The sequence below is a fragment of the Brienomyrus brachyistius genome, unplaced genomic scaffold (genome assembly GCF_023856365.1).
Source record: "Brienomyrus brachyistius isolate T26 unplaced genomic scaffold, BBRACH_0.4 scaffold175, whole genome shotgun sequence".
NCBI lineage: Eukaryota > Metazoa > Chordata > Actinopteri > Osteoglossiformes > Mormyridae > Brienomyrus > Brienomyrus brachyistius.
Window position 1 is genome coordinate 196,518 of NW_026042450.1, and position 19,808 is coordinate 216,325.

The following is a 19,808-nucleotide window of genomic DNA, read 5'->3' on the forward strand; positions in this document are numbered from 1 at the left end:
AAATGGATTAATAGAGATTCTCCATAAGATTTATTGCTGTGTGCGTTTGAGTCTGAAAGCCCGAGTCTCGCGCCAGATGCGTCAGAGTTGGCAACCTGCTTACAGCCGAATCGGACCTACGACCGGTCAGTCGGAGCCGAACGCGGCCGAAAGTCACCGACGAGCTGCAGAGGATCGCATCGTCTGTTATGGTACGAATAGGCGTCCGTAATAAAAAAATTAATTTTTATTAATTAAGTGATTATTTAAGACTGTTTTAAGTTCTTAAGCACTTAAAATATCCTTATATCGCCACTTAATTTTAATTGTGTGCTCAAATGTTTATGTAAAAATAAAGCATAATAAATCACAAACCAGTATGACAAACGTATTGTTTTATTATCATGCATGAATGAATTACAATGAGAAAAGCTTCCTTCCTTTTACCGGCCGCTTGCCCCCTTGGGCTTGGAAAGCCTTCGCTGGGCTATAAGCTCCGTCTTCATAGCCTCTTCCTCCTTTACGTTTGTTGCTTCCTTCTTCCACTGCTTTTCCCTCCTCATCTGTCTTCTCTCCTCTCTCTCTCTTTTCCTCTCCCTTCTTCTTTCCTATTTCCTCTTCTGCTCTTTGCTCCTGCTGCTTACTTGACCCATCTATGTATTTTTTCCTCCATTTCACTCTTTCTCCTGCCTATAATGGTAAAGAAGAAAAAATATTAGGAGGATGGAGCTTCTTCAAACATGCAGTTACTACAACTTGTACATCAAAATGTATTGACATTCGGATCAGTCAGTAAGATGTATGAGATAAAAAAAGAACCAGCCAGTGAAAAAGTTTATATAGCCTTATTCTTGTTATTACAGGGTTTTTGAGGGTGTCTGCAAATCCATATTATGTTCTATATATAAGGTATTTACCAAAGATGGAATTGTGGCCATGTTAAAATGTGCTGATGTTTCTTTACATTAACCTGTGTCAGTAAATGCTGGGCGAGGACTTGGACTCACAGTGGTATACAGGTATAAACAAGGTGTGTGTTAGTAAAACTACTGAATTTCCCCCCTTAATTTTTCAAAATTGCCTCTTAAATTAACACTCAAAAAATCCTTATTTCACCCCTTAATTTTTTTTATGAATTAAGGGGCAATTTAAGATTGTTTGACGCTCTGTAATTACATAACATTGCCCTTTAATTCTGATTAATTAAGGGGCAGTTTAAGAGTATTGTAAGGTTCCTTTACTATTTAAAATTACTTACATTTGCCTGCAATTCTAATAAAGGGAGTTTAATATTATTATAAGGGTCCGTAAACCCTTAAAATTCTTTATTTCACCCATTAATTTTTATTAATTAAGGGATTATTTAGGGGGTGGCATGGTGGTGCAGTGGTTAGCACTGTTGCCTCACCTCTGGGACCCAGGTTCTAGTCTCCGCCTGGGTAACACGTGTGTGTGGAGTTTGCATGTTCTCCCCATGTCATCGTGGGGTTGCCTCCGGGTACTCCGGTTTCCCCCCACAGTCCAAAAACATGCTGAGGCAAATTGGAGTTGCTAAATTGCCTGTAGGTGTGCATGTGTGAATGCATGGTGTGTGAGTGTGCCCTGCGATGGGCTGGCCCCCTATCCTGGGTTGTTCCCTGCCTCGTGCCCATTGCTTCCGGGATAGGCTTCAGACCCCTCGCGACCCAGTAGGATATGCGGTTTGGAAAATGGATGGATAATAATAATAATAATAACAAATAATGATGATGATAATAATATTAATAATAATGATAATAATAATTGCACTATGTCCAATGACTGCCAGTTACTGTAAACAGTAAAGTACATTTAACTGGACACGTCTGTATTGTTTTGGTTTATACTTATTAATCCATTAATTCTAACTTTTGTACTTTAAATGGACAGAGTACAGTTATTATTATTAGGAAAAGTATTGTGAGGGAACACAAAACTATTGAGCATGCGCACCCCCGTAGTTATCCAGGGCTTCCGGTTGGAGCGTTGTGGATGTTTATTGTTGAAATGACAATAAAACCTACTTGACTTGACTTGACTAATGTCTCACGGAAACCCAGGCTTAGAGCTGTCCAGAAAAAAAAATATTTTGATGATATTTCAAGGAAATTACTTACTTTGTAAAGGCGCTTAATAGGAGGTGTGATGTCCTGGAGGCAAATCTTAAGTGCTTCTGTTATTTCTACAAGAAACCACAAACATTTCAGGTATGTAGCAATTTGAAACATTGTTCAAAATTGAGTTCAATTCACTCCACACAAGCAATAGCTTCCATTATTTCCCTTCTACATTTAATGTTTCGGAATTAGGTTAAATGACTGATATTTTAAACTATATTTGTCAAACACTGCGCCCACTGACAGGTGAATAACATTGATTACCTGATTATAGTGGCACCTGGTAGTGGGTGGGACCTATTAGGCAGCAAATAAACAATGTGTAGGATATACTGGGATGCAGAAAAATGGGCAAGCCTAAAGATTTGAATGACAAGGGCCAAGTTGTGATGGCTAGATGACTCATATCATCTCCAAAACGGAAGGAAAATATGTTAATGGGTGACGGAGGCTCATTACATGTCAGATAGTACAGCAAACCTTCAGAGGTCTAGTGGAATCCCCGCCCTGATGAGTCAAGGCTATTTTGGCGGCAAAGGTGAGCCTTGGCCCCACCATGAACCTGTTGACCACTGCAGGACCATCTCACAAGAGCTGGGGGTTTGGAGACGCTATGATCCAGCTCTCTAGCCATCACCAAATGGCACATGTCAAAGTCACTCCCATCCTTACACTTGCACATTGTTTCTGCTTCCAACACATCAGCTTCAAGGACAAAGCGCTCACCTGCTGCCTAATATAACCCCCCCACAGCCAGATGCCCCTGTAACCAAATAATCAATGTTATTCACTTCACATGTTATGGCTGATCAGTGTATAACCTCTGTATCTCAGTTACGTTTCAGACTGTTTTGCTATTAATTATTAATTATTATTAATTAATTTTGCAGATTAATATACTGTGTTTATAATACATTTCAAAATTTCCCAAAATTCAGCACATTGTCAGTTTCACTGGCCAACACACTGATCATCGTAACATCATCAAGTTCTTTAGCCAAATTAGGTGTGCTGAGCAATGGGAAACCTCACACTGCAGTACAGTGAATCATGCAGCAGCACTGGGAAAATGTAAAAACACATTTTACCTCCAAGGGCCACTGTTCTCCCATCTTTTTTCAGTAGTCTTACACGTCTGTAAACACATAAAATATGTTTGCACATATACTGTACTGATCCTGAGAGGATTCAGATGGCAAAATTATCAATTGGGCTGGTGATTGCACAATATTTTAGAAGTTAAATTATGAAATGTATGACTATATATATTACACAATGATATGGTATAAATACAGAAAAGCTACATACCGTTGGAGTGAAGCTGAAGTCCTTCTCTCTTCTAGACAATGGAATCAGTAGAAATGAAGTTTTGCCACGACATGAGAAGCCAGAAAAGTGAAGCAGAACATGAACAGGAACATTATTCAGCCTTGGCTGACTAGGTCTGTATTCCGGACATTACATTCATGATTTAATTTGACTGCAGGGGGCTTGAATAATTTAAACTTGCTTGCAGGTTCCCTATGTACAGTATGTATTACCTTTCCTGACCTTCGGAGGTCCTCCCTCCTGTTTCGGAGCATTTTTAAGGCTTTTTCCCGAATTTCCTGCTCTTTGCCGACGAGGCTGCAGGGCAACTCTGCTGTGACCTTGAAATTACATTAAATATTCTGTTAAAACACTTTATTTGACGTTTTACCTTGTGAATTGAAATTTTAAGCACTCATTGTGCTTCATGTGGTAAAAAAATAAAATAGAGAAATTAAACTATTTGATTAGAAATATTGATTTTAGACAATTTTATGAGGTACAGATTTTGCTTATGACAGGGTTAGATGAAAAGAATTGAGGTATGAACATTATGTAGTGAAGGCTTTGCAAATAAATCTGCCGATTAGCTGGCTGTCATGACTTTCACAGTCACAAATAATCCATGTTGTTGCACATTTAAAAACGATGTCTATGAATAGATATGAAGGTGATCAAAGGCTACAAAAAACACTGACAAATTCTGACAATCCCCAGTCATAGCAACCACTTTTGAAAGGCCAATGCATCAAAATGTATTAGAAAAAATATTGTAGGTCAATGAAACGTGTCCCACCCCAGTGGTTAAATGACACAGAATTTGATGCACTCCCCAAAGGTGTGGCCCCAAGTAAAAATACCAAGTTTGGCCTCAAACGACCAAAGAATTGCTGAGATATGTTAACACACAGTGATTGGCGGCATCACCATTAAAATCATTGGAATGTGATGGACAAATCACTTTGCAAGTCAAAAGTTCCTCAGGTTTCACTTATGAGGCTGGGTACTAAGACAATCCATCCATTCATTTTCTTAACCGCTTATCCCACTGGGTCGCGAGGGGTCCAGGGCCTATCCTGGAAGCAATGGGCACGAGGCAGGGAACAACCCAGGATGGGGGGCCAGCCCATAGCAGGGCACACTCACACACCATTCACGCTCACACGCACACCTACGGGCAATTTAGCAAGTCCAATTAGGCTCAGCATGTATTTGGACTGTGGGAGGAAACCGGAGTACCTGGAGGAAACCCCATGATGACATGGGGAGAACATGCAAACTCCACACACACGTAACCCAGGTGGAGACTCGAACCCGGGTCCCAGAGGTGTGAGGCAACAGTGCTGACCACTGCACCACCATGCCGCCCCCCTAGGTCAATCCATTCAACAGTTATTAGCCACAAGGCATGTTTACTTATTGCAACACCACCTAGTGGTGGAATGACACTATTTTTGTTCTTATTCCTCAGAATTGGGCCCCAAGTCCAGTCACCAAATCAATTTTATCCAATCAAAGTTTTGTTGAGATATGGCCACACATCCTGTTCAGTGGCTTTGTCATCAAATTCATTGGATGATAGTGGCCATAGCATCTGACTTTTAGTAACTTTTGGTCACAATCCCTTCTAGATGATGCACCCCAAATTTGATGATGATTTGATCAACAGCCTAGGTTTCCAAAAAAAATTCAAAATGACAATATGACAGACTTAATTAATGAGTGAAATCGAAGTTAGACAAGCCATGGCTTTAAACACACCAAAGATCATAATCCCAGGCTTAAGAATTCAGAATTTACATGCAGAAACATATCTTGAAATTTGACCTGATGGTGTTGCTACAGGAATGAATGGATTAAACCCAAATTTGGTGAGCCAGTATTTTGGATGGGCCTCTGACAGGGTGCCAAATTACAAAGTAGAAGATTGGACAAAATTTTTGGCATGTGCAAAATAAGTAGGTTTTCTGAAAAATTCAGAATGACAGAAAATCCAATAAGGAAATTAACGGCAATGGATGAATTTGAATGGGGATGAGCAAAGGATTCAGAGGAATGAAAGATCACAAATCTAGGCCAAGGGGTGTTAACATACTACATATATCAAGTATAATACCCGTAAGAAATGAGTTTATTATAAGAATGTCCGCTAAAGTCAGCTAAAACTGCTTAATTTCATTCTTTTTAGCTTTGCTCTGACTTTAGCTGAGTATTTTGTTCACCCTGGTGCTTGTTGGTAATACCCCAGTGAGTACAGTGCACACCCCCTCCCCCAAACAGATTCTTCCCAAAAAAATGCGCCAACTTCCTTCACGAGGGAAAGATTTGGGATCCATTTAGCCTTTATTTATTTCTAATAGAGTATAAACGACTCACATATTTTAATTAATTACTTACATTCAGTGCTGTGTGTGGTTGTGCATTGACTTTAATAGGAAGGAGTGTCTGCAGGTTTTCTGCCACACACAGGTACCAGCCCGTGTCCTTCCTCTCCAGTCGCCTCATTGTGACGCTGAGCACTTTATTAACTCTTTCATCACTGAGCTCCACAGGCCTCCCATCCAAACTCCCAGAATTCTCTACACAGGAGCCCCTGCCCATCCTACACCACATCATGTCAATGTAAATGTCAGTATAGTGACACTGAATACTGTCAGTGTCTCCTTTCATAGGCGTCACCTCCTGTTTGTCCACAAGCTGCCCTGGAGATCCTGAAGACACAAATCAGAAACAAAGGAAGCACTAACGTTTGCATAACAGTAAGATATTCTCACTATGATTATGAACCAGTAACAAGATGTTTATATCGTCTTTCTGTACATTTTATGCATATCTATAGCTAAGCTATGACATTTGTCATATTACTTATCATACTTAACACGGGGGCAGCATGGTGGCGCGTTGGTTTGCCCTGCTGCCTTACAGCAAGAAGGTCCTGTGTTCAATCCCAAGTCCTTTCTGCGTGGAGTTTGCACGCTCTCCCTCTGTTTGTCTGAGTTTTCACCAGGCGCTGTAGTTTCCTCCCACGGTCCAAAAGCATTCAAGAGGGGTTGAATGGTGAGTCTAAATTGGTCCTGTAGTTGTGTGTGCACCCTGTGGTGTGTTGGTGATTCCCCAGGGTTGGTTCCCACTTGTGCCCAGTGTTCTTGGGATAGGTTCCAGTCCCCAGGCAACCCCAGTTGGAATTAAGTGGCTTCAGAAAATGGATGGATGGATACTTAACCCCTGTAGAAGCCCATGTAAACTGATATGGTTACTTTTTCCACGCTACATTTATCATATTGGGAAAAATTTAAATGCATAGCAGCGGCCCTTCTACCTCCGACGAGCTAAAAGGTGTGGCACAAGTCCCCTTATCCTCAGGACACTTTATAACTGTGTCATCAAGAGCATCCTAACTGGATGCGTCGCCGGCTGGTATGATAGCCACACCACCTACCCCAGCAAAGCTCTGCAAGAAGTAGCACGGTGTGGGGAATATCATTATGAGATGAGCTTCCTGTCAGGGTCAGCTCCTGTTGTTCCAGTCTTGCATCCATAGCTTCTGGCTTTGACCTTGAATAGGATAAGTGCTACAGCCAATGGATGGATATTCCATACTTACATGCACTTCACACATTAATGTCAAATGAGAGTATAATTTTCTTTACATACACTGTTAAGTATTAACATGGTCTATATGAGTAATTATGTAACTAATATTAAATAAATTTAAAGAATATATACCATGCAGTGTTGGCCTCCCATCTGCAGGGTAGGCCACACGAATCCCAGCCATAGTCTGTGCCTATGTGTATAGACTTTGCATGTCCTGAATATGTCACATTAGACATGGATTGATATCAAGCTTGGTACTTCATGATTAAAGCTAAATCAATAACGTAAAACATTCCCATTTAAATATTCAATTGCTTGGAAAAAGGCCTATTTACCAATTAAACCAGTAGCAATAGCACATAAATCCATTAAATACACAGATTAAGTTTAATTTGGTCTCAGATATTACAAAACCTCATGAATAATACACTGACATTAGGTCTATATATTTGTGTGTTTTTTTCCCATTAGCCTAGCCTACTTTTTGTCTCTGGGGAAAAGGATACGAATGAACTCGCATGTACGCTAAACATGACTTTATACACAAACACGGAATGTAGTGTCCAGTGTTCAAACTCATTGATTTCAGGTCATTTTCACCTGTTGAAATGATTGAAGACAACAAAAAGATCATTTAAAGCATAAATGCATTTATTTTCTAATTAGATGTCAGCAAAACATTAAACATTTGTATGTAGTAATTGTAAGAAAACAAAAAGAAAACAAAATGTACCATTTTAAGTTTCTGGTACTGTGACATAACACTGATATCAGCGCATTTAACAACGTTACACATGACAGGCTAAACTATTCCTTCTAAGCTAGATATCCTAAACTCAGTACGTCCAAACAAAAGCAAAAACAGAAATACTGTCACAGGTCCAGGGCGGACTGAGAGCGACAGCGTGTCATGGAGCAAGCAGAAACAGAGAGTGGACGACTCACTCAGGGATTCAAAGGAGGAAAGGGGAAAAACACTAGAGACACTAATAAAAACAAAAGCAGACCACGAGGGGTCAAAAACAAGACAAGGAACAACAGTAATCAAATAAGAAATCGGTCGGTGGGTCACAAGCTTTTTTTTTTTTTTTTTTTTTCCCTCCACCACCCCCCCTCTGCGGAGGACCACTTTATTGTGCCCGAGATGTTATTTCAGGTGGAGTCTAGGACCCAACCTGACACGTGTGTATAGACAAACAGGCACACACATATACAAGCATACGTTCCCACCCTCATGCAGACATAAACAAATATTTACACATTCACCCAACATTTAGACACACAGAAATGAACGCTGTACACATACTCTCACTCCCCATATATACTCTATGTGGACCCCTATTTTTCCTCTGGCGAGGAGACCAGAAGATCACCCCGGACCCCGCAGCAGCCGAGAAGCCCACCAGCCCAGACCCCGACCAGACGGCCAGCTCTTCCTCTCAGCCCCAAATGGCGAACAGGGAACGGGGGTGTGAAAAGACCCCATGCCCCCCTTCGCCCGCTCAGATGTGGTGTTGGTGTGTGTTGTTCTAAAGTGCTTTTAAAACAGGTGAAGGGCATGGCACTAACCACCCCCTGCCCACCAACAGCTGGTGTTAGCTCGGCCTCTCCCCAGAGCCCTCAATGTCTATGTGTGATTAAAATTGAGATGTGGGCCCTGGCACCAGAGGTAAGGCTGAATGAACAGACCGCCCTCTGGATGCCATTCTGTGTGCCCATCCCCAACGCCCTAAATGTATGTGTCATGAGAGAGTAAGTAATGAGAGTGTCTACGTTGTAGTGTATGAATGAGGTACAGGTGGTCGCGAGGGGACAGAGGAGGAATACCTACCCTGCATCCCAGCAACGCACCTACACCTCAAAGCCCAACATGTGTGGTGGTGTGATGGAGCGGGAGGAGGGAAGCATTTAGGGATGGGGAGGAAAGGAATGGGAGGGGGGCAAAATACCTCCCCCCCCGGAGCCAGCTCCCCCGCTGACCCCCATAGGCACTCCCCGTTCCCCGAAATCCATCCAGGGAGGGGGGCCCAGGCCCATCCAGACCGGGGCCCAAGGCAGCAGCACCACCGGGCCCCATAGAGCCCAAGGCGCCCCACCGGACCCCACTACAAAGGAAAAGCTACCCCCGCCCCAGCATTCAGTCAACTCCCAGACTGCACAAGACAAAAGATATCCAAAGACATTGTACCTCTCTGAAAGGTAGAAACGTTTCACCGCTCGTCCAAGCAGCTTTGCATGTGCAAATGCACAACCCCTCACTCAACAGAGGTAGAGGCATTAGGCACAACCTGTCTCCAATTTAACCTGCGGCCCTCTCATCATTTGCCAAAACAAAAATAATTCCCAGGAAAAAAACAGACCCAATTCACACCTCCACCAGGTGGACCACCCTTAACGACCCACTCTATTGGAGTAGGAGGGACTGGTTACATCTACCCGCAACTCCCCCCCCCCCCCCCCACTTTGTTTCACTCAACGAGCCCCCTTAGATTACTTACCCAGGAGGATAACTCCTGGACACTTACTACCTCCCTCAGTCTGAAGAAGCTGCTTGGATGAGCAGCGAAACGTTTCTAACTTTCAGAGACAAGTCCAGTTGCCACGAGTCAACCACCAGAGAGTATGGTCTAAGGTTGCCTGGTTCTTCTGTTCCTCTGTGGTGAAGGGTACCTTAAGGGTACCTTCACCACATTGCCATTTGATACTGACACCTTCACATTGCCTGCTTCTAAATCGCCAACGATCAGTTCTTCCAATAATAATTTGTCCACCTTAGTCTCAACAATATCCAAATTTATTGCATTCAGTTGGAATTCACTGTTTACAACTTCTACTGCCACATCCACAATTTCCAATTCAAATGCTTTTTCAAAAGCCTTTTCTCTAGTCTCCTCCACTTCAACTTCTCCAATTTGTACTTGCACAATTTCAAAATTAAATTTACTTTGATCTAAATATTCGAGATCAAACTGGCAGAGGTCTACCAGCACAGCTCCTATCTTCAGACTATCTTGATGGTTGTCTACAGGCTTTATGGAGATTGTCCTGTTATTTATCACAAAAGCCTCCAACCCATGTACATCTATCCCCTTATCCCTCCCAAGCTGGCTAGTGGGTGGAGTTACTTGGGAGCACTCCTCTTCATCACCCCAGCAGATGATCTCTTCCCACTTGTCCCAGGCTGCCCAATAAGCATCATCCGTCCAGCTAACTGCCTTGGCAATTCGCCTTCGGGAATGTGACTCAGTGGAACTGTCAGCCTGGTCAGAAGGTGATTCTGCTGGGGAGCACAGCTCTTTCTCATCTCCCCAGTCAATCACCTCTCCCCACTTGTCCCAAGTTGCCCAGTATCTGTCATCGCTCCAGCAAACAGCTTTCTCCATTCGTCTGATTCTGAATGAGGAAAAACGACATACAGGCAATGCAATGGAGCTGTCAGTCACTCCTGACATGTGGACTACACTTCTGCACTGACCCACACCTTCCCAATCAACAACCGCATTACTGCACAGGCAGAGCTGCTATCTTTGGTCAGCTGGCTGGCGTGAGATTCTCAATTCCAGACAAGTCTGCACATTCATCTCCATATGTGTAACAGTCTTACTACCTTGTAAATAGTCTGGAGGGTTTGCAGACTACCCCAACACTTTTGATGCAGCTAATTTTAGGTTTATAATGGAACAAAACAGATTGACTACAAGAAATCTTGAGTGAGGGTTGGCAACCCTGCATATGACACTAACTAACCTGCACATAAAATTTAAATATAATCCAAACAATATACTGAATTTTACACAAACATATTTCAATATACAGTCATACCTCGGCTCACGAACTTAGTTCCTGACCTGAAAAGTGCGTGACCTCAATCAATTTCTCCCATTTCAAATAATGTAAATATGTATTATGTTCAATATGTTTAAACCTCAGAAACGCTGCATTTCCTTCAATTTTTAATATTTTTCTGTGACCAAGAATCCATCCATCCATTTTCCAAACCGCTTATCCTACTGGGTTGCCTATCCCGGAAGCAATGGGCACGAGGCAGGGAAAAATCGAGGATGGGGGGGCCAGCCCATTGCAGGGCACACTCACACACCATTCACTCACACATGCACTCCTACGGGCAATTTAGCAAGTACCCGGAGGAAACCCCACGACGACAGTTCTATTCCAGCCCCCTATAATGCCTCTGCAAAGACTGGTGAATAGATACATCCGTAGATGCCCTGGGACACATCATCAGTGATGTTTCCTGAGATCTTTGGGTGTTTCGGGTCTCGCAACATCAGACACCCTCCTTCAGGCGACCCAGCCAGGGCTGATCAGGCCCCAACTTGTGTCCCAGCAGCATTGGCCCACGTTTCAGACCTCTTCATCCAAATCCACCTGGAGGCTCTCTCTGCAGCCTCTGTGGTGGACTTGATGGCTTTTCTTTTTGCAGCTCCAGTGATGCCAAGTAAGGTGTAGACTTTACATAGGGAGCGAGCCGCAAAGCCTCGACATCCCACCTCTATTGGCTCGCAGCGGGCTTTCCAGCCTCTTCTCCGACATTCCTCTATGAGCTCTTGGTATTTAAGCCGCTTCCGTTCGTTGGCTTCTTCCATGCGGTCCTCCCAAGGGACTGTTAATTCTAATAAGAGGACTTGCTTAGAAGAGACAGAAGTCAGCACTACATCTGGTCTCAATGAGGTTGATGTAACATACTCTGGAAACTTGAGCTGCTTGCCCAAGTCAACTCGCAGTTCCCAGTCTGATGCCGATGAAAGTAGGCTGGATGTTGGAATTGACTGTGGTCGTGACTTCTCTCCAGCTTTCACAAAGGGTACTACCCTCCGGCTTCGGGTATGTATATTGTTAGCCACTGCAGTAGCTATGGTCTCAGCTACTGTCTTCAGCACCTGGTCATGGCGCCAGCGGTAGCGTCCCCCTCCAAGGGCTGCTGGGCAGCTGCTAAGGATGTGCTCCAATGTGCCCCTTCCTGGGCATTGGGGACACGTTGAAAGGTCGCACTTCCCCCAGACGTATAAGTTAGCAGGGCTTGGTAGCACATCGTACACAGCTTGGACCATGAACTTGATACGCTGTGGCTCTGCCTTCCAGATGTCATTCCAGGTCAGCTTCCTCCCCAGCGCTCCTTCCCATCTTGCTGATGCTCCTTGCTGCTGCATGCTCACCATCCTGCTGGTCCTCACCTCCTCAACACCTGCCCGTACCTCCTCCAGGACAAGGTGGCGTCTGTCCTTTCCCTGGGCCCGGTGGAACCGTGGCTGTGGGAATGACCCCAGCCCTGCTCGTCCAACGGCCACCGTGCCCACCAAAGCCCTGTGCCTTAGACGAGATTCTGCCAGTTCTAGCCCCTCTTGAGCTCTGAACTTCCTGCCAGTCTTCACCACAATGCCTGCTGAAGCAACTCTGGAGTCGCTGGATTCTCGATAAACAAGTGCCTCTCTTGTACGAGAAACTCTAAATTCCTCCTCCAGGCTGCTGAAAGGAAGCTGGAGTTTGTTGCTTCTGCTGTATAATGCTGCACTAGTTAGACTGCGTGGCAGGCCCAGCCATCTTCGGAGGAAAGAGCTGATCTTTCTCTCCAGGGTCTCAACAGTGGACATAGTCACCTCGTACACTAACAGCGGCCAGAGGATGCGGGGCAGAATGCCATGTTGGTATAACCATGCCTTGAACCTGCCAGGAAGGCCAGATTTATCTACTGTGGACAACCAGGCTTCAAGCTTCTTAATGGTAATTCGGACCGATGCTGTGTCTCTGAGGCTGCAGTCGAAAACCTTGCCTAGGCTTACGACTGGTTTCTCAGTGATCGTTGGTATCGTTACACCGTCCACACAGAAGCGAAACTTGTCCACCACTTTCCCTGAAAAAGATCCATCAAACGGTTATTGAATTATGGTCTTAGCAGGGTCAAGCATCAAAACTGCTGCTTTTTTCATTATCACTATGTGGCGCTGCTTCCATTTTGGGACTGTTTCAAAATTAAATCAGTTCTAGTTCCTCACCAATACCTGTACAAAGATTGAAAAGGATTCGTCGAACGGTTTTTGAGTTATTGGCTTGCATGCCAAAGTATCTGCAGCGACAGGGGAACAGTGCTAAAACCAAAAGTATTCCCTGAAGGCCAGGGAATACCATCCATCCATCCATTTTCTAAACCGCTTATCCTACTGGGTCGTGGGGGGTCCGGAGCCTATCCCGGAAGCAATGGGCATGAGGCTGGGAACAACCCTGGATGGGGGGCCAGCCCATCACAGGGCACACTCACACACCATTCACGCACACATGCACTCCTACGGGCAATTTAGCAACTCCAATTAGCCTGAAGGCCAGGGAATACAACAAAGGTAATTTATGCTTACAGATCTGAAATCAGCAGATCACATTTATGTGCCATCATGTATGTTAAGTTCTTGTTGCTGTAAAGCGGAGAACTACTACACGGGAGAGAAGTATCCAGGCTGAAAAATATCTTCTGGAATTTTACTGAGGTCAGCATGTCATTGGCCCCAAAGTGGCATTCCCATATCAGTTGAAATATGCAATTGTCTGCATGCATAAACTTGCCTCTTACGCCATACTCCATGCTAGGAAATAGCTATGAAAAGATTGTCCTCGTACTCACCTCAATCTGGGAATACTATTGTTGTTAAATAGCTATGCATAAGATTACATTTGCCATGGCTGAGACTGAATCACTTTCAATCACTACATGATGGTTATTAGGCATTTAATTACTAGCGGCTGTCAGTGATTGTTAATTGCTGTATAGTAACATGAGAGAATGACACTGTGGATGCTGGAGCAACCGATGCTGTGTGCAGACTCACCCCTTTAATACGATAACAGTGTAGTTCTGCTTTAGCGGGATGATTCCTGTGCATCTGGTGACAAAGATTTACGATGGATAATTTAAAACCCAAGTACTGGAATACTTTGCCAAACAGAATATCCTGATGAGCAAATTAATTTCATTATGAAACTTTAAAATAAAAGTTATTTTTGGTGATGGTAACTTTCAATTCCCCAGGATTCCCCAGTTCCAGTCCTGCAGGCCTAGTCTGCACCCAGATTTTAATACTCAAACACCTTATTCAGCTCACCAGCCAATTGCCAGGTTTAGTAGGCATATTTGACAGGTCCTTGCAAACTGGTTCTCCAGGACTGGAATTGGGGAACCCTGATATATAGCATTATATACTGTATATAAAAAAATGTAATCATAATTGTGGGATGTATTTTTCTAAATCAGATTTTCAGGAACTGGACTGATGTTTTTGTTTGTGTCATTTTTTTTTTAAATATATGTATCATACTGGGGCGGCATGGTGGTGCAGTGGTTAGCACTGTTGCCTCACACCTCTGGGACCCGGGTTTGAGTCTCCGCCTGGGTCACATGTGTGTGGAGTTTGCATGTTCTCCCCATGTCGTCGTGGGGTTTCCTCCAGGTACTCCGGTTTCCCCCCACAGTCCAAATACATGCTGAGGCTAATTGGAGTTACTAAATTGCCCATAGGTGTGCATGTGTGAGTGTGCCCTGCGATGGGCTGGCCCCCCATCCTGGGTTGTTCCCTGCCTCGTGCCCATTGCTTCCAGGATAGGCTCCGGTCCCCCACGACCCAATAGGATAAGCGGTTTGGAAAATGGATGGATAGATGGATGGACTTTACTTAGGAATACCATTTCTATGCTGTTATACTCGTATGGGTCATTTGTCTTTGTTGTGTAGCTGTTAATTGTCTCCAAATATCATAAACTCTACAGTGTGTGAATTGTATGTTTGTGGTGTTCTGCTTTCCATGTACAGTTGAAGTGCTTTTCATACTCTTCACTACCTCTGTTACAATTCAGTAAAACACAATTTTTCCCACCAAGTGACATTTGTTATTAATTCATTTTGGGTAACTTGGGAAATTCATGTTTAAAATCAGTTTTTTAAACAAGCCTGGCTCTGAGCACATAACATTTTGCATTTATACATTCATAGTGTCACTTGTTTGCATTTTTTCCCCTTATATAACATGTGGTAACATCATCAAAATCACACTTTAGCTAGTTGATTTTTTAAAGACTGAACTGCACTTTAAAGTGTGACCAAGTGCTGCTCTGTACTTCTGTACTACTGGTAGAATCTGGAGGCCATTAGCTGGGAAAGATGAAAAGAATTGAGGTATGAACATTATGTAGTGAAGGCTTTGCAAATAAATCTGCCGAGCAGCTGGCTGTCATGACTTTCACAGTCACAAATAATCCATGTTGTTGCACATTTAAAAACGATGTCTATGAATAGATATGAAGGTGATCAAAAGGCTACAAAAAACAATGACAAATCCTGACAATCCCCAGTCATAGCAACTACTTTTGAAAGGCCAATACATCAAAATGTATTAGAAAAAATATTGTAGGTCAATGAAACGTGTCCCACCCCAGTGGTTAAATGACACAGAATTTGATGCACTCCCCAAAGGTGTGGCCCCAAGTAAAAATACCAAGTTTGGCCTCAAACGACCAAAGAATTGCTGAGATATGTTAACACACAGTGATTGGCGGCATCACCATCAAAATCATTTGAATGTGATGGACAAATCGCTTTGCAAGTCAAAAGTTCCTCAGGTTTCACTTATGAGGCTGGGTACTAAGACAATCCATCCATTCATTTTCTTAACCGCTTATCCCACTGTGTCGCGGGGGGTCCGGGGCCTATCCTGGAAGCAATGGGCACGAGGCAGGGAACAACCCAGGATGGGGGGCCAGCCCATAGCAGGGCACACTCACACACCATTCACGCTCACACGCACACCTACGGGCAATTTAGCTAGTCCAATTAGGCTCAGCATGTATTTGGACTGTGGGAGGAAACCGGAGTACCTGGAGGAAACCCCACGACTGTAACATACGCCACAAAACGACTCAATACACCGATGGGTGGTTGTGTAGAACACCGCTTTACTTGCTGCTCACACGCATGAGTTTTTTACATTGCAGTACGGAAGCCTAACTGGGACAACACACCAAACCACTACATACTGCAGTCACTAGATGGCAGTATATTACATCTCCCCTCTTACCAAAGAAATGTATCAAAATCAACAAACAGATGTGTCGTTTATGAACGAAAATAGAAAACAGCTTATGATTTGGCAATTTACACAAATTGAATGTCCCTTGAACAGTAGATTTTCAGGTCTGACAATGTAACAACACATATCAAAATCTAGTAATTTGGAAGGAGAGGTTTCCAGCACTTCACTTCCACAGGTGTCTTTACCACACCTGGCCCTACTGATTCGACACCTACAGATTGAGTCTGTTTGGGGGCTTTACAATTCTGCCATGCCTGGTGACGTACTGACCAACCGGCTGAGTGAGGCTGTCCAACGTATGGCACTGACAGTTAACGAATGTGACATTTGTTTTGATTTAGTTTTAGATTGTAGCTCACGGCTCGCTCGACTACTTTGTGAAGGATGGCATCATGCCTTTCTATTGTGGGTGCTGCTACAAGTATGTCATCCATTACGCTTACGGCTCCCTCAATCCCCTCAAGCATTTGATCCATTATGCGCTGGAAGATTTCTGGCGCTGACTTTATCCCAAATGGAAGTCTGAGCCACCTGAATCTGCCAAGTGGCGTATTGAAAGTGGTGAGGAAGGATGATGCTTCATCTAGTTCTATTTGTAGAAACCCTGACTTGGCATCTAAAACAGAAAAGATTTTGGCACCTGGGATTGCAGACACAACCTCTTCTATGGTGCGCATTGGATAATGTTCTCTTCTGATTACTTTGTTCAAGTCGCTTGGGTCTATACAGATTCTTACACTGCCATTACGTAAGACAGCCACCATTGAACTCACCCACTCTGTAGGTTGGTCGACTCTCGTGATGTAACCATCCTTTTCCATCTCCTGCAGTTTCTCCACTATTTGTTGTCTTAGTGCTGCTGGTTGTCGGCGGACAGGGTGAATTACACCTTTTGCATCGGGGTCAATTTTGATCGAGTGTTTCCCAGGCAATGTACCTGTGGTTCTCTTTAGCTCCGGGAAGTCATTCAGAGATGCTGCTTTATAACGAGCTGCGGTAGTCATACAGCTAGTGTTTCCATCTTGCTCTTCCGCTGAGGCTCTCACTGAGTCCAGTCGCACTATGAGGCCTAGGGTTTCAGCTGTTGTGCCACTTAGTACATTTTCTTGTGCTATGTCCACCAACTCGAACTCACTGTTGGTGACATGGTATTTGTACTTTAGCGGGAGCTTTACTCTGGCTACTGGCTTCAACGTGTGGTTAGAGTATGATCGAAGCACTCTATTGGAGCGCATCAACTCCCCCGTGTGGTGCAGAATCTGGTAATTTCCTAGTGTTAGGGTGTTGCACTTAGCACCTGTGTCTATTCTAAACTGTACATCCTGAGATAAAACTTGGACACAAACAGTCCATTTATCCTCTTCAGGAGCACCTGTTTGAGTCAGGTTGATGTTAAGAATTTCTCCATCGTCTTCGTCGTTTTTTTGTTCTACACTCACTGTGCTTACTGGACGCTTGCGACATGCTGCAGCCCAGTGATTTTGTTTATGGCAGTAAGAACATATGGAGCCTGCAGCTGGACATTTTCCTTTGTTCCATACATGTTGGGCATCTTTTCCGCACCTCGGACAACTTTTATATTGGCTTGATGTAGTACGTTTTGCGATGTTTTTCTTTGATTTATCGAACGCATCTTTCTTGCGTGCAACATATTTGGCCCCAGCAAATACTGCCGATAATCCTACAGACTGGTCTTCCTCTCTAACAATTTTAATTTGTCTTTGTGACAGTTCAAATTGCTGAGGGATTTCAATAGCTTTTGCTAATGTGAGATCCTCACCTTTGTCCAGTAGTCTTTCTTGGACTCGCTTCTCTCTGACTCCTGCGATTATAGCATCGATTAGCATATCATCTGGGTCGGCGTACTCACAGTCCATTAATATGAGCTTCAAATCCTTTAAGAAATTATCAAAGCTCTCCGATGCGCTCTGTTTCCTCTGTTTGAAGCGATGTCTGGCTATCCGCTTGTTTTTTCTCGGTCTGATGTAGCCTGCAAACTTATCCAGAACTTTGGCGGGATCATCTTTCTCGCCGTCTGCCCAAACCAGCGTTTTGTAAATTTCCCTGCCTTGTTCTCCGATCCAGGTGCCCAACCAGCCTGCACGTTGCTTGGCTGATAATTCGGACAGCGGGCCATCAAACACGAACGTGACATGACTGTGAAACGGTTCGAATTCCTGATGCAAATCGGCCGCATCCCAGTCTATTTTCGGGTGATCAAAATGTGAAGACGCCATTATTCACGAGAAATGCGTGTAGTCGCTAGACTTCTGACACCATGTAACATACGCCACAAAACGACTCAATACACCGTTGGGTGGTTGTGTAGAACACCGCTTTACTTGCTGCTCACACGCATGAGTTTTTTACATTGCAGTACGGAAGCCTAACTGGGACAACACACCAAACCACTACATACTGCAGTCACTAGATGGCAGTATATTACAACGACGACATGGGGAGAACATGCAAACTCCACACACACGTAACCCAGGTGGAGACTCGAACCCGGGTCCCAGAGGTGTGAGGCAACAGTGCTGACCACTGCACCACCATGCCGCCCCCCTAGGTCAATCCATTCAACAGTTATTAGCCACAAGGCATGTTTATTTATTGCAACACCACCTAGTGGTGGAATGACACTATTTTTGTTCTTATTCCTCAGAATTGGGCCCCAAGTCAAATTCATTGGATGATAGTGGCCATAGCATCTGACTTTTAGTAATTTTTGGTCACAATCCCTTCTAGATGATGCACCCCAAATTTGATGATGATTTGATCAACAGCCTAGGTTTCCAAAAAACATTTTTTTTCAGAAAAATTCAAAATGACAATATGACAGACTTAATTAATGAGTGCAATTGAAGTTAGACAAGCCATGGCTTTAAACACACCAAAGATCATAATCCCAGGCTTAAGAATTCAGAATTTACATGCAGAAACATGAAATTTTGAAATTTGACCTGATGGTGTTGCTACAGGAATACAGAAATTTGGTGAGCCAGTATTTTGGATGGGCCTCTGTCAGGGTGCCAAATTACAAAGTAGAAGATTGGACAATCTTCTTCTAAGTAGGTTTTCTGAAAAATTCAGAATGACAGAAAATCCAATAAGGAAATTAACGGCAATGGATGAATTTGAATCGGGATGACCAAAGGATTCAGAGGAATGAAAGATCTCAAATCTAGGCCAAAGGGTGTTAACATACTTCATATATCAAGTATAATACCCGTAAGAAATGAGTTTATTATAAGAATGTCCGCTAAAGTCAGCTAAAACTGCTTAATTTCATTCTTTTTAGCTTTGCTCTGACTTTAGCTGAGTATTTTGTTCACCCTGGTGTTTGTTGGTAATACCCCAGTGAGTACAGTGCACGCCCCCTCCCCCAAACAGATTCTTCCCACAAAAATGCGCCAACTTCCTTCACGAGGGAAAGATTTGGGATCCATTTAGCCTTTATTTATTTGTAATAGAGTACAAACGACTCACATATTTTAATTAATTACTTACATTCAGTGCTGTGTGTGGTTGTGCATTGACTTTAATAGGAAGGAGTGTCTGCAGGTTTTCTGCCACACACAGGTACCAGCCCGTGTCCTTCCTCTCCAGTCGCCTCATTGTGACGCTGAGCACTTTATTAACTCTTTCATCACTGAGCTCCACAGGCCTCCCATCCAAACTCCCAGAATTCCCTACA